The sequence below is a fragment of the Hibiscus syriacus genome, unplaced genomic scaffold (genome assembly GCF_006381635.1).
Source record: "Hibiscus syriacus cultivar Baekdansim isolate YM2019G1 unplaced genomic scaffold, ASM638163v2 tig00112217_pilon, whole genome shotgun sequence".
Classification (NCBI taxonomy): Eukaryota; Viridiplantae; Streptophyta; class Magnoliopsida; order Malvales; family Malvaceae; genus Hibiscus; species Hibiscus syriacus.
This window is the reverse complement of record NW_024063270.1, coordinates 368,549-379,867: the sequence shown is the minus strand read 5'-3', so window position 1 is coordinate 379,867 and position 11,319 is coordinate 368,549. Positions and strand designations below refer to the sequence as shown.

At 31.9% G+C, this 11,319-nt stretch overlaps 1 pseudogene; it reads right to left on the bottom strand.

The window, feature by feature from the left end:
• Positions 1 to 4,040: 4,040 nt before the first annotated feature.
• LOC120175907 lies at positions 4,041 to 6,121 on the bottom strand (annotated as a pseudogene).
• Between the last annotated feature and the right edge of the window lie 5,198 nt (positions 6,122 to 11,319).

Here is an 11,319-nt window from a genome sequence, read left to right as displayed (position 1 = left end):
AATATAATTATTTATTTTTCTTTGTTATGTTATTTATAGACGTTGATAATGCATAGTCAAGACCTTAAAAGAGTTGGAGAATATTAATGACTCTTTTGCTTGCATAGAAAGATATACGTAATAATAGAGAATCCAATGACGTTTTTTTAAACAAATACTAGTTTATAATCACATAATCTTATTTTGAGACAAAAAGACACATCCATCAATGAAGATCGTTAGTCAATAAACTGTCAACACACTAGAATAGGGATCTTTTACCCTAAAATAAAACGTCAGGGTAAATTACACGTTTAGTACATGAATTATTAGTTTTGGTTCGTTTTAGTACCTAAACTTTCAATTTTTTTAAAACTATACATAACGTTTAGTTTTTGTTTCATTTTAGTATCTCGTTAAAAAACTTTAACAGCACTGCACTTTTTATGGTTAAATTACATCATTTGTCACTCAACTATCTTCTCACTCCTATTTTGGTACTAAAGTTTATTGATATTTTTTATTATTATTTTATTAATATATAATTAAAAATAAATTTGAAATTTAGAGTGATTAAATTATGAGTAATTTGAAAGTTAAGTAATTAAATTAAAAATTTTAAACTTTAGTGATCAAAATAGGAGTGAAAAGATAGTTGAGTTACGAATGATGTAATTGTCAATTGTTAGGGGTACTTTTTTGGTATTATACCATTAAAATATATCTTGAAGTTAAAGTAGAGCATCTTTGAAATAAATTAAAACTTATGGATAGGCATTGTGTATTGTCTAGTGAGAGTATATGACATTTAGAATGAAAGATGAATATAAAGTAGGGTCTGTTTGTTTGGGGAAAATTAATTACGGAATTGGTTTTTCTTGAAATTTCGTGTTTGTTTCACGTAATTCGTTTTTCAGAAAATATTTTTCAGTATTTAGTTGGAGGAAAAATGGTTAGGCAATGTAAAACATTTTCCTGGTCAACAAAATTTCATTTGTGTTTTCTGGACTTGCGGTTTGATTTTCTGCAAGTCATTTTCCGAATTTTTTACTTCAAAGAATAAATACTCAAAATAATTTTATTTTATGAATTTAATATTAATAAAATATTTTAATATTATTTTAATCAAAATATTAATTATTAAAATATTTAAAATATATTTATTAATATTTCTAATAATATAATATTTTATTTTTAATATTATAATAAAATAATCAATTATATTATAATAATATAAGATATTATATTTTTATTTTAATAATATATAATAAATTATTAATAAAATTTATATTATTTATTAATTTCATAGAAATAATATTATTAAATTATTAATAATGAATAATATTATTTAAATATTTAATATTAATATAATAATCTAATAATATTTTAATAAAGATATTTAAAATATACTAACTAATGTTTTTAAAATATAATATAACACCATTACTTTAATAAATAATTAATAGAATTTATAATATTTTTATTTCAATAAAATATACCAATATTAATATTTTTATTAATAAAACTATAAAAATAATATTTAATAATAAATAAATTATTTTATTATTTTAAAAATATTCATATTAAGTTTTATGATAAATAATATTATTTATTGTATTTAATATTTGTAATAAATAATTTTTAAAAAAATATCAACTAGTGGGAAAAATGTTTAAACAACATCTTCCAAACATCGTAAAACTTTTTCCAGAAAATGTAATTCATTTTCCTGAAAACGTTTTCCAGAAATGTAATTTATTTTTCAGAATTCAATTTCCAGAAAACCAATTACAGCCGAACAAACATACCGGTAATCATATTCCATTTCCATTTTCCACCAACTGATCATCGCCATTATTAATATTCCTTCAATTATACAAAGTTCAACAGAAGTTTGATCCATTGTCATTCATAGACTGAAGTGGTAATTTTCTATTTAAAATCATCGTATTTTTTCTTAGAATAGTGATTTAATTGAATGTGATATAATTAAATTATATGGGTTGTTTAAAGAAAAAGAAAAAATAATATTAATTGTGATTGATGATCAACTAGTTTGATGTTTAGATCAATTAATTTATGTAATAAGTTTTAAAATAATAATATTTAATAAGTTTAAGTTTTAATTTTATTACGTTTGAGGGCATAAGTGTGTACATGTATCTAAAATTATAGATTATTAGAACTATATGTTATAATAATTAAACCTTTAAGATATCATATATTAAATATGAAAGGTGAAGCCTTAATGGGATATATATCAACTTCCATTTAATTATAGCAATAGTAACAATAATATGACTAGGGATGGCAAACGGGTACAGTTTCGTGGATTCCGCACCGCATCCTCTCCAATTGGAGCGGGGATGAGTATAATTTTAGCGGGTAGTGGGCGGGTGTGGATTTATAAAGTGGTACCCGTCGTGGGTGGTGGGCGGGTAATGGGTTTGAGACATTACCCGCCCCGCATCCGCCCGCCCCACATCCGCCCGCCCAGCTAAATATCTATTAAATTTTGGACCATTATGAATTTAGGTGTAATTTTAGAGACTAATTTATAAATTTTAATATTGTATAATATATAACATATAATTTAACCAAATATTAAGGATATTTAGTCTTTAATATGGTCTTTAATTAGGGAAATATTCGGCTCTTTAATTAAACCCATAATCACACTAACCACGTCACTTTCCATGTTCTTTAGCCCATGCTGCCCATCCAAACACAAATTAACCGTACTATATGCATTAACATCAAAAGCAGCAATTTCCATGTTCTTTAGCCCATCAAAACCCATATTAGGCGCACTATGAGCATTAATATCGAAAGCAACTCAACAATCCAGCTCTACGACTACATGCTCCCTACAATCTGTCTCCATAACATTCGTAGAGCCATTCCTCTGACAAATTGAAGCATACGTTGCTACCCTATCACGAACTGTCTGGGAACCAACTCCAACATCATATCAGTTTGCTGTTAGGCGGGTCTAGATGGGTATGTCGCTAGTGGGTAATGGGTGTGGGGATGAATTTGAAAATGTACCCGCGTGGGCGGGTGTGGATTTGAAAATTTGTACCCATCATGGGTGGTGGGCGGGTGGTCGATTAAAAAATATTAGGTGGGTATGGGGATTGGGGAGGATGTATTCGCACTCGACCCGCCCGTTTGTCATCCCTAAATATGACCAATATCATAAGATATAGGGGTGTTCATAATTCGATTAAAACATAATTAATCGATCAAATCAAAATTTTAGTAGGTTAATTTTGAATTCGGTTGATTAATGGTTAATAGTTTTTTTCAAACTTCGGTTCGAAATTGATTAATTCAGTTCAAAATCGACTAATTAACCGAATTAACCAAAATTATTAAATATGTAATATAATATATATATTATTCAGCTTTAAGGGTGTTTAAACTTTGATTTTAATTGAATTAATCGAATAAACCAAAAATATTAAATATTGAATATATAATATATATATTATTTATAAATTTCGATTAATTCATTTAACAGACCAATTAATCAAACTTAATTCGGTTTGATTAATTTTTTTTTTGAAAAAAAATTGTTTAATGAAATTTGAGTAATTCAATAGTTTAACCGAATTAACCGTTTGAACATCCCTAATAAGATATATAGATAAGCAATTGATATTTAAAGATGAGATGCTTAAACTATCTAAAACTATGTTGTTGTTTTTTTGCTTCAAGTTTCGATTAAAATAAATCCCTTAAATTATTATATGTAACAACTTAAGTACCTAAACTATTTTTATTCAAAATAATCCCCTAAAGTATGCCTTTTTTTATTTAAATCCATAAACTACTTTTTAGTCAAAACAAGTAACTAATTTTGTGCTACATGTTAATATCTCATTGGTTGAAAGAAAATTTTCTAACTGAAAAAATGAAAAGACTTAGAATGGTTACATATAATAGTTTATAGACTTATTTTAACCAAAAAAATAATTTAGGAACTTAAAGCAAAAGAGAGACATAGTTTAGGGGCATATTCTTACTTTCAGTCAAAACGAGAATGAAAGACTTGAGAATAGGATGGCCGGTAAAAACAACAATTTCATTCATCCTTTTTAATTGTGACAACAGAGATAACAAAAATCTCTATCAAGTCATTCATGTCTACCAAAACTATAACTAAACTGTGTCAAAATCACAAATCCAATCACAATAACTCATTTTTAATAGAAAAAACGTTTGTCAAAATAAAAAAACCTCAGTCCCAACCAGTGGGAGCAGAAGCAGGAGCCGAAGCATCGATTCCAGCGACGGGGATTGGTGCTGGAGCACTTGCAGGATCCCAACCGTCAGCACCACCAGCAGCTGCATTTCGAATTCTAAAATAGATTAGGCAACGAAAGAACGATTATGCATGATTTGAAGTAATAATAACAATGACCAAGTCCAAAACTTAATAATATGAATGACAGTAAAAGTAAAACATCGGACCTTGATCACCCCAGTTAGCTGTAGGGGCACCAGGAATAGGTGGCTGAACCATATCGGTCCACTGATCACCACCGATTTGTGCGGGCCATTGGTCAGCTCCTAAAGCACCCATACCAAAATCTGCAGCAGGGAGTCCATAATCAGGGGCAGCAACAACTTCCTCCTCTTCCTGTTCTTTAGCTTCCTCTGGCTCCCTGTAGAAAAATAGATCAACCTACATACAACAATGTCCTTTATGAGTAAATGAAAAATACATAAAAGAAAATCGTATCGACATCATAAAGATGGTCTTCTCATTTACCATCACATCCCATTTCTGTCCAGGAGCAATTGTACCATGCATCTGAAGAACCATTCTTGCTAACAGCCAGAAAAGACATCCAATGCTGTGTTTTCCCTTGTTATTAGCAGGGATACCAATGTCGACATATCGCATCGGTGAGTCGGTGTCGCGAAAAGCAATGGTAGGAATGTTTCCAAGAGCAGCTTCCTTGATAGGCTGCAGATAATATGCTCGAATGTTAGCAAATCCACAAACATTGTGCAAAAATATAACTATCTTACTGCCGTGATAAAAACGCAAGTCAATCGTCGTGTGCAACTTACCTGGTGGTCAGTCCTAGGATCCCTAAGGATAAGAAGGCGAAGCCCACTAAAAGATGTCTGGAGTTGATTAGTGAATGTACCAGGAGTGTGCCTTCCAGCAATAGCATGACAACCGGTGTACTGAGCAAACTTCAAGACAACTCTCTGACCATAAGGTCTTGCAGACTGGACAATGATGTCCTGAGGATTCTCTATAGCGACAATTACACGAGCGGCAAGCTGAAGCTTCTCCCAGGTCTTGCCAACGTTGATGATGTAGATTCCTATCGAGAACAAAAAGATAATCCCATTACCAAAACATAATGGAATACAAAAGATTCAGGTAAAGAGCACAAACGTACACTAGGTTACACGAATCAAATATGCCTTGCACAAAACAAAAGATTCAGGTCTCTAATTATGTTTAGTACACAACCAAATCAGGTCTCTAATTGCAAATTCAACAGGCAAAACCAATTCATGTTGCATACCAATTCAGCTCGAGAGATTCTAATATTAATCTGATAAGCTAAAAAACAAAGTGAATAAAGTATAAACAGATCATTTCAATGGACTGTATTTGACAAGTGAAGTGAACTAAAACACTAAACCAAAGCCATGAACAGATATCGTATCTCCTACAAAATACAGGTCCATCAACCAAATAAAACAAAGAAACTCAAACATTACAAACATAAAACCGAATTAAAACCAACCCAAATGTCTAAAAACACAGAACAGATGCAAAAAAGGGAGCTTTGAGCTTCAGTAGTAAAATCCCAGAAAGTAAAACTAGTAATTCAAATTTAAAAAAAACAAAACTGAATCTATATTATATAAGAAACAAAGAGAAAGCACAAAAAATCAACCGTCATTGCGACGCTTGAAGACGTAACGCTCCATTTGGAAAATCACAGTTCTTGGTACCGAGATGGACCTCGGCAGCCAACATCATCTGAATGTCGACCTCTTTAGGAGATAGCTGCCTTGCGGCTGTGGCTGTAGCTGTAGCCATTCTCTGTGCTTTTCTTTGACTGCTGAATCACAGAAGAGATGGTTACGAGTGTGGGAAAACAAATGAGGCTCGGGTGAGAGTTTATGTACTAGGGAGAATTTGAGTTTATAAACTGGGAATTCGAAGGTCGAGGGAAACCCTAGTTGATAATTAAAGGTTCTACACAGATGTGTCACTAAAGTATAAGTTTCTGTTTTGAACACTGAAGTTTTAAGAGTAACAAAACAGTCACTAATATTATCATTTTATAACAATTTGATCACTCAATTGTTAACTGTTGTTACCCTAATAATAAGGTTGATTGCGACACGTTAGACTAGCTTGCTTGATACTGTTTGACCACGCCAGAAGCTATAATCATTTACAAGGATTTTTGTCGTCTAAGTAACATTGATAACATTAGTAGTCGGATGTTGCTCGCAATGGTTTTACCGGTGTGATTCCAGCCACCGCGTGCAAAATTTTCAAGCTGAACTTATTCTTTCAACTATTTTACCGAAGAATCACTCTATTGTGCGATAATATTGGTGCAAACCTCTCATCTACGCCGAAAATTCTTTTGTTGTAGACCCTGCCAAAATAATCTCTTCCATCGTTAACAGTAGGGACTAATGCATTAAGACAATTTGTTTTGCCTTGGATTGTGAATCTTTTGTAGAAATAACTGTTACCCAAGTTGACTTTGATTGGGAAAAACAAGGTGTACTTGTTCTTGCTGCTGGTGTCTTTAGAATCTACCCGAATCCTATTTGAGCTATGCCTCTGCAATTTGTTGATCTATGGATGTATTAGTGGCAGAAAATTAAATATGCATTACCATTTCTTCATTGCTAATGACTGCTCCAATGTTTCTCTAGCAATTCTTATGGCTCGTTGTGCATTACAGTTTAAGGCCTTCAACTAAAAAAACTGTCACTAGCTACTGAGGTAAAGCTGAAGAAGAGATGAGAACCAACAACTTTGAACATATGTTGGTTTCTCTGTATTTATTGGTCTATAATCATATGTTGCATATTCGTGTCTAACATATTTGTGTGACATTTTTAGATATGGTTTTGAAGTATGGCCCTCCAAATACATTGAAGAGCTTAAAACAAACAAAACATACCCATAGCTCTCAAGTGAGACTCAAAATAGTTTATTAAAGGGTGTCAACGTGACTAAAAAATGTTATATAGAGGGTTTAAACATGTCACATCATACTTTTGTAATTGCGATAACGGTTGTTAATAGGTAAGTGATTGATCTGTTATAAAACGATAATGTTAATAATCGTTTCTTTACTTTTTAAAACGTAAATAATAAAATCAGAAACATATTAATTCTTCGGTGACCATTCATGTAGCTTATCCTTAATTAAATGAGGATTTAGCCTTACATTTCTTCGAAATTTTCAAGATTGAATCAAAACCCATTTTATATGGAATTATGAAATAACCCCCAAAATACTACTGCCATCTGACTTTAGCCAAGTGATTATCTTTTAAAAGAAAAATGGGTTAAAAGTATATTAGTTATGATAAGTAAGACAGGAAACAAGTAACTGCAGCGCCTGTATCTCAGTTGACAGAGCGGTGCTTCCTAAGCAGAGAGTCATAGGTTTCGGCCCCTATCTGGCGCGTTCGTAAAGCATTTTGTCTTGTTGGGACATTTTGTAGTAAATTGATGTTTATATTTGAATTCTTAACTATTTATTATCTTTTAACTAATAAAATCATATGGAATCTAAATTCTATATATTAATGAGTCTTGATAATTACATTATATATTTTATAAAAAATGCTCTCTAAAATGTAGATTTAGAAATAAATTCTATATACATAAAAGATTATGTAGATGAAGGTTAAATTAGTGAAATATTGATGTTAAAAAAATAAGAAATTAAAGATGTTATGTTATCATTTAGAGAATGAGTTATTGGTACAATGCAGAATGAAGCCGTCGTTATAAGGATGATAATGTTCCAAATATCATAAAAGCATTTCATGCTCTTACTTGCTTCTTCATGGTGCAATCCAACTTTGCGACAGACATCTTTGTCTCAAGCTGATAATGTTTCCTTCATCCTTCAAAGCAAATACAGATATAAGAAATTATATATATAAAGCATAAAATAAAACTCATTAAATTGTTTCATGGTTTGATAACGCAATTGTAATAAATTAATTATTATGAGCAAGCCAGTTTGGTCATCTACAAGCTCTTCAAATGCTGTATCTTACCTTGTTTCCCTTCATCACGACAATCGACCGCTGCAATAATCCAATTGCGACTCCCCGATAGCCACGAAAGGGCTTCTCAGAAACATAGAGCTCTCTCAGGGTTCGGGACCTTTGAAATCTTCAAAGAGATATTACCAAAAATAACCAAAACAAGCTGATATACTTTCTTAGCTCGTCCAGTCTTTCTTTGCTTCTGCATTTCCTTTTTCTCAGAGGGAGTTTTTAATGTGTGATCCTCTTCACACAATTTAAGATAGAACCTGCATTTCTCATCACAATGCAAGATTTTCTATATGCATGCAATTTAATTCTTCTTCCCCGTTATAAAATTGAAAGACTTTTCCATCCTTTTTGGTTGTGGCCCGTGGTCAATCTCTTCGTAGGCATTACGTTTTCGCTTTATAAGGGGACCATTAGCCATTGATCCATCGGTTCTATCTTCCAAATCTTTCTGATACAATACTCGAACCCCCCATTTCTTCACCTTAACACATTTGGCACAATCATCGGATGCGATTGACAACTCAAGTTCATCCCTTATCTCATTTGAGCAATCTGTTGTAGGTGAATTCTGAATTTCACTTTCACCACATGTATCCCCCAATTATGTCTTCCAACCAAGCATTTCAAGTGCTGTAAATTATCAACATCATCGATAACAACAAGGAGCTTTTTGTGAGACAACCTGTGGCTATGTATGGCGTTTCCTTCCATAACATTGAAAAATTCAAAACATTCATCAAACAAGATCTGGGAAAGAAGTTGTTTTTGTAGAGAAACAAGTCCGAATTTATCAGAAGCATCCCGTACATCAGCAATGAAGCGTTACCTTCAAAATGAGATGACATTTGGCCGTAAACAACTCTTGAGAGTGTTGTTTTATCGATGCCGCCCATTCCGCAAATTCCTATAATACGGACATCATCTTCTCCAATCTCTATTTTTGAATACAACTCCTCTAAGCGTGAACTAATTCCAACCAACTCATCATGAACAATTCGATATGTATATGACATAATTCTGCTGATATTTTTCTAACAATGTCTCCAATAAACTCTGATTCATTTCTACAAAGAAATAAAATTCATTTCATTTTCATAATTATTAAGTTAATTAAACAAGAAGACAGGGAAGAGAATAATAGATTACCTGTTATTTAAATGCCATCCTTTGATGTTAGCTACTTGAGTCAAATCATTTCTCCACCTTAAGATCTTGTCCTTATCTTCCTTATATCTTTCTGCGTGTTTAACCAAGCCTTCTTCGACTTTATCTTTCTGTTTCCTTAAAGCAGATGGATCCACATCGTAGAAAATTGGGAATATTTTATGTCCTGTCTCGTTTTTCTGTTTAACAATCTCGGCAAGCTCCTCTAAGCACAAACCTGAAGAGGCATAGGTTTCCGAGAAAACGACTACCGAGCAATACGATTGTTTAATGGCTTTAAAGAGTTCCGGTGCGATCTCCTCGCCGGCTTCCAACTTCAGATCATCCCTGAAAGTGACAATACTGCTCCGTCTCAAAGCATCGTGGAGATGATCCGTGAAGCTCTTGCGAGTGTCTTCGCCACTAAAACTCAAGAAAACTTCGTACTTCTTTGTAGATATAGGTGAGGAAGTTGAAGGCAGTGACAACATGATGAATGATGAGCAATTTCTCTTTAATAGTAGTACTTATGGAAGTGTCCAATGCTGGGAATTTGGGGTTATAGGCCACAGATGATGTTTATTTTCGAGATAATTGCTCAGAATGCACTCAAACTATGATTTATATTCTAAATTTTGAAAATTCGATATCGGTCTCTATATTGTGGTTTTCATTCTAAATTGATCCTTAAATTTTAAATAATCAATATCAACCCTCAAATTGTAAATACTATTTTATTTTGATCATTCCATTAGCATGATATTAACTCTAATGATTAGAAAATATATTTATAAAGGTCATATGAATTAAACTCACAACCTTCTGAAAATTTTTCATCACCTTTAAAATCATTTTAATTTTGTTTTAGATTAGTTCTTAGAATATAAAAAAAATATTAATTTTTTTAGGTCACATATTCAATAGGCAAATCTCACATTTAGTCATTTTTCTCCTATTTTAAATTCGAAATCCCACCTTCTACGACTAATTTGGCTCAATTCTCACATGACTAAGCCCATAGTTTATCTAACGAATCTAATCATGCTTATGAATTGATCCGTCAATGACTTAGGTCAATGCTCGATTATTGACTCAAAAATTTGAGTCATTACATCAATGGTTGCCAATATACAATCAACCAAAAAGGTGAATTATTTGTATAACCTAAGAGATATAAGACTTGTTGGAAAAGTTGAATTATCTCGGTATGACATGCCTTGGTATTGTTTATCCGATAAATGCATTGATCTAATATATGTCATCATCAATTGTTGATCATTGACAAATAGTTGAGCAAGTTATGTATTATTTGAGAAGTGCGCATGAACATAAAATTTTATACGAAAATCATGGTCATATTAAAATTGAATGCTTTTCATACTCGAACTGGGTAGGATGTAAGGACGGTAGAAAATCTATTTCAGCATATATTATATTTTTGTTAGAGGAAACTTGATTTTATGGGAGAGGAAGAAACATAATGTGGTCTTATGATCATGTACAGAAGTTGAATATAGAGTTATAGTTAAGTCTGTGCATGAAATCATACGACTATATCAGCTTCTCAATGAAGTGAGAATTATGATTTCAGTGCCTACAAAGTTATGGTATATGACGATTATGTTGTTTAATTTCCGTGTTCTCAAAATTTCCTTAAAAGGAAGTCACACATGTAAATAAATTTTCACCGTTGATTAGGCATTAGTAAGCACCCTAGTGTTTTTCATTCCTATTAACTTAAGCTTTTCATTACAACATTTGTAGGACATAGGATGGTTCTTCAATAATTAGTTTTTTCTTCCAACGAAATATATTAGATAGGTCTGAAGACACTTCTTCAAATTATATGATATATATTTGGAGAATTTAGTTTATGAAAAGAGTGATCCGAATACG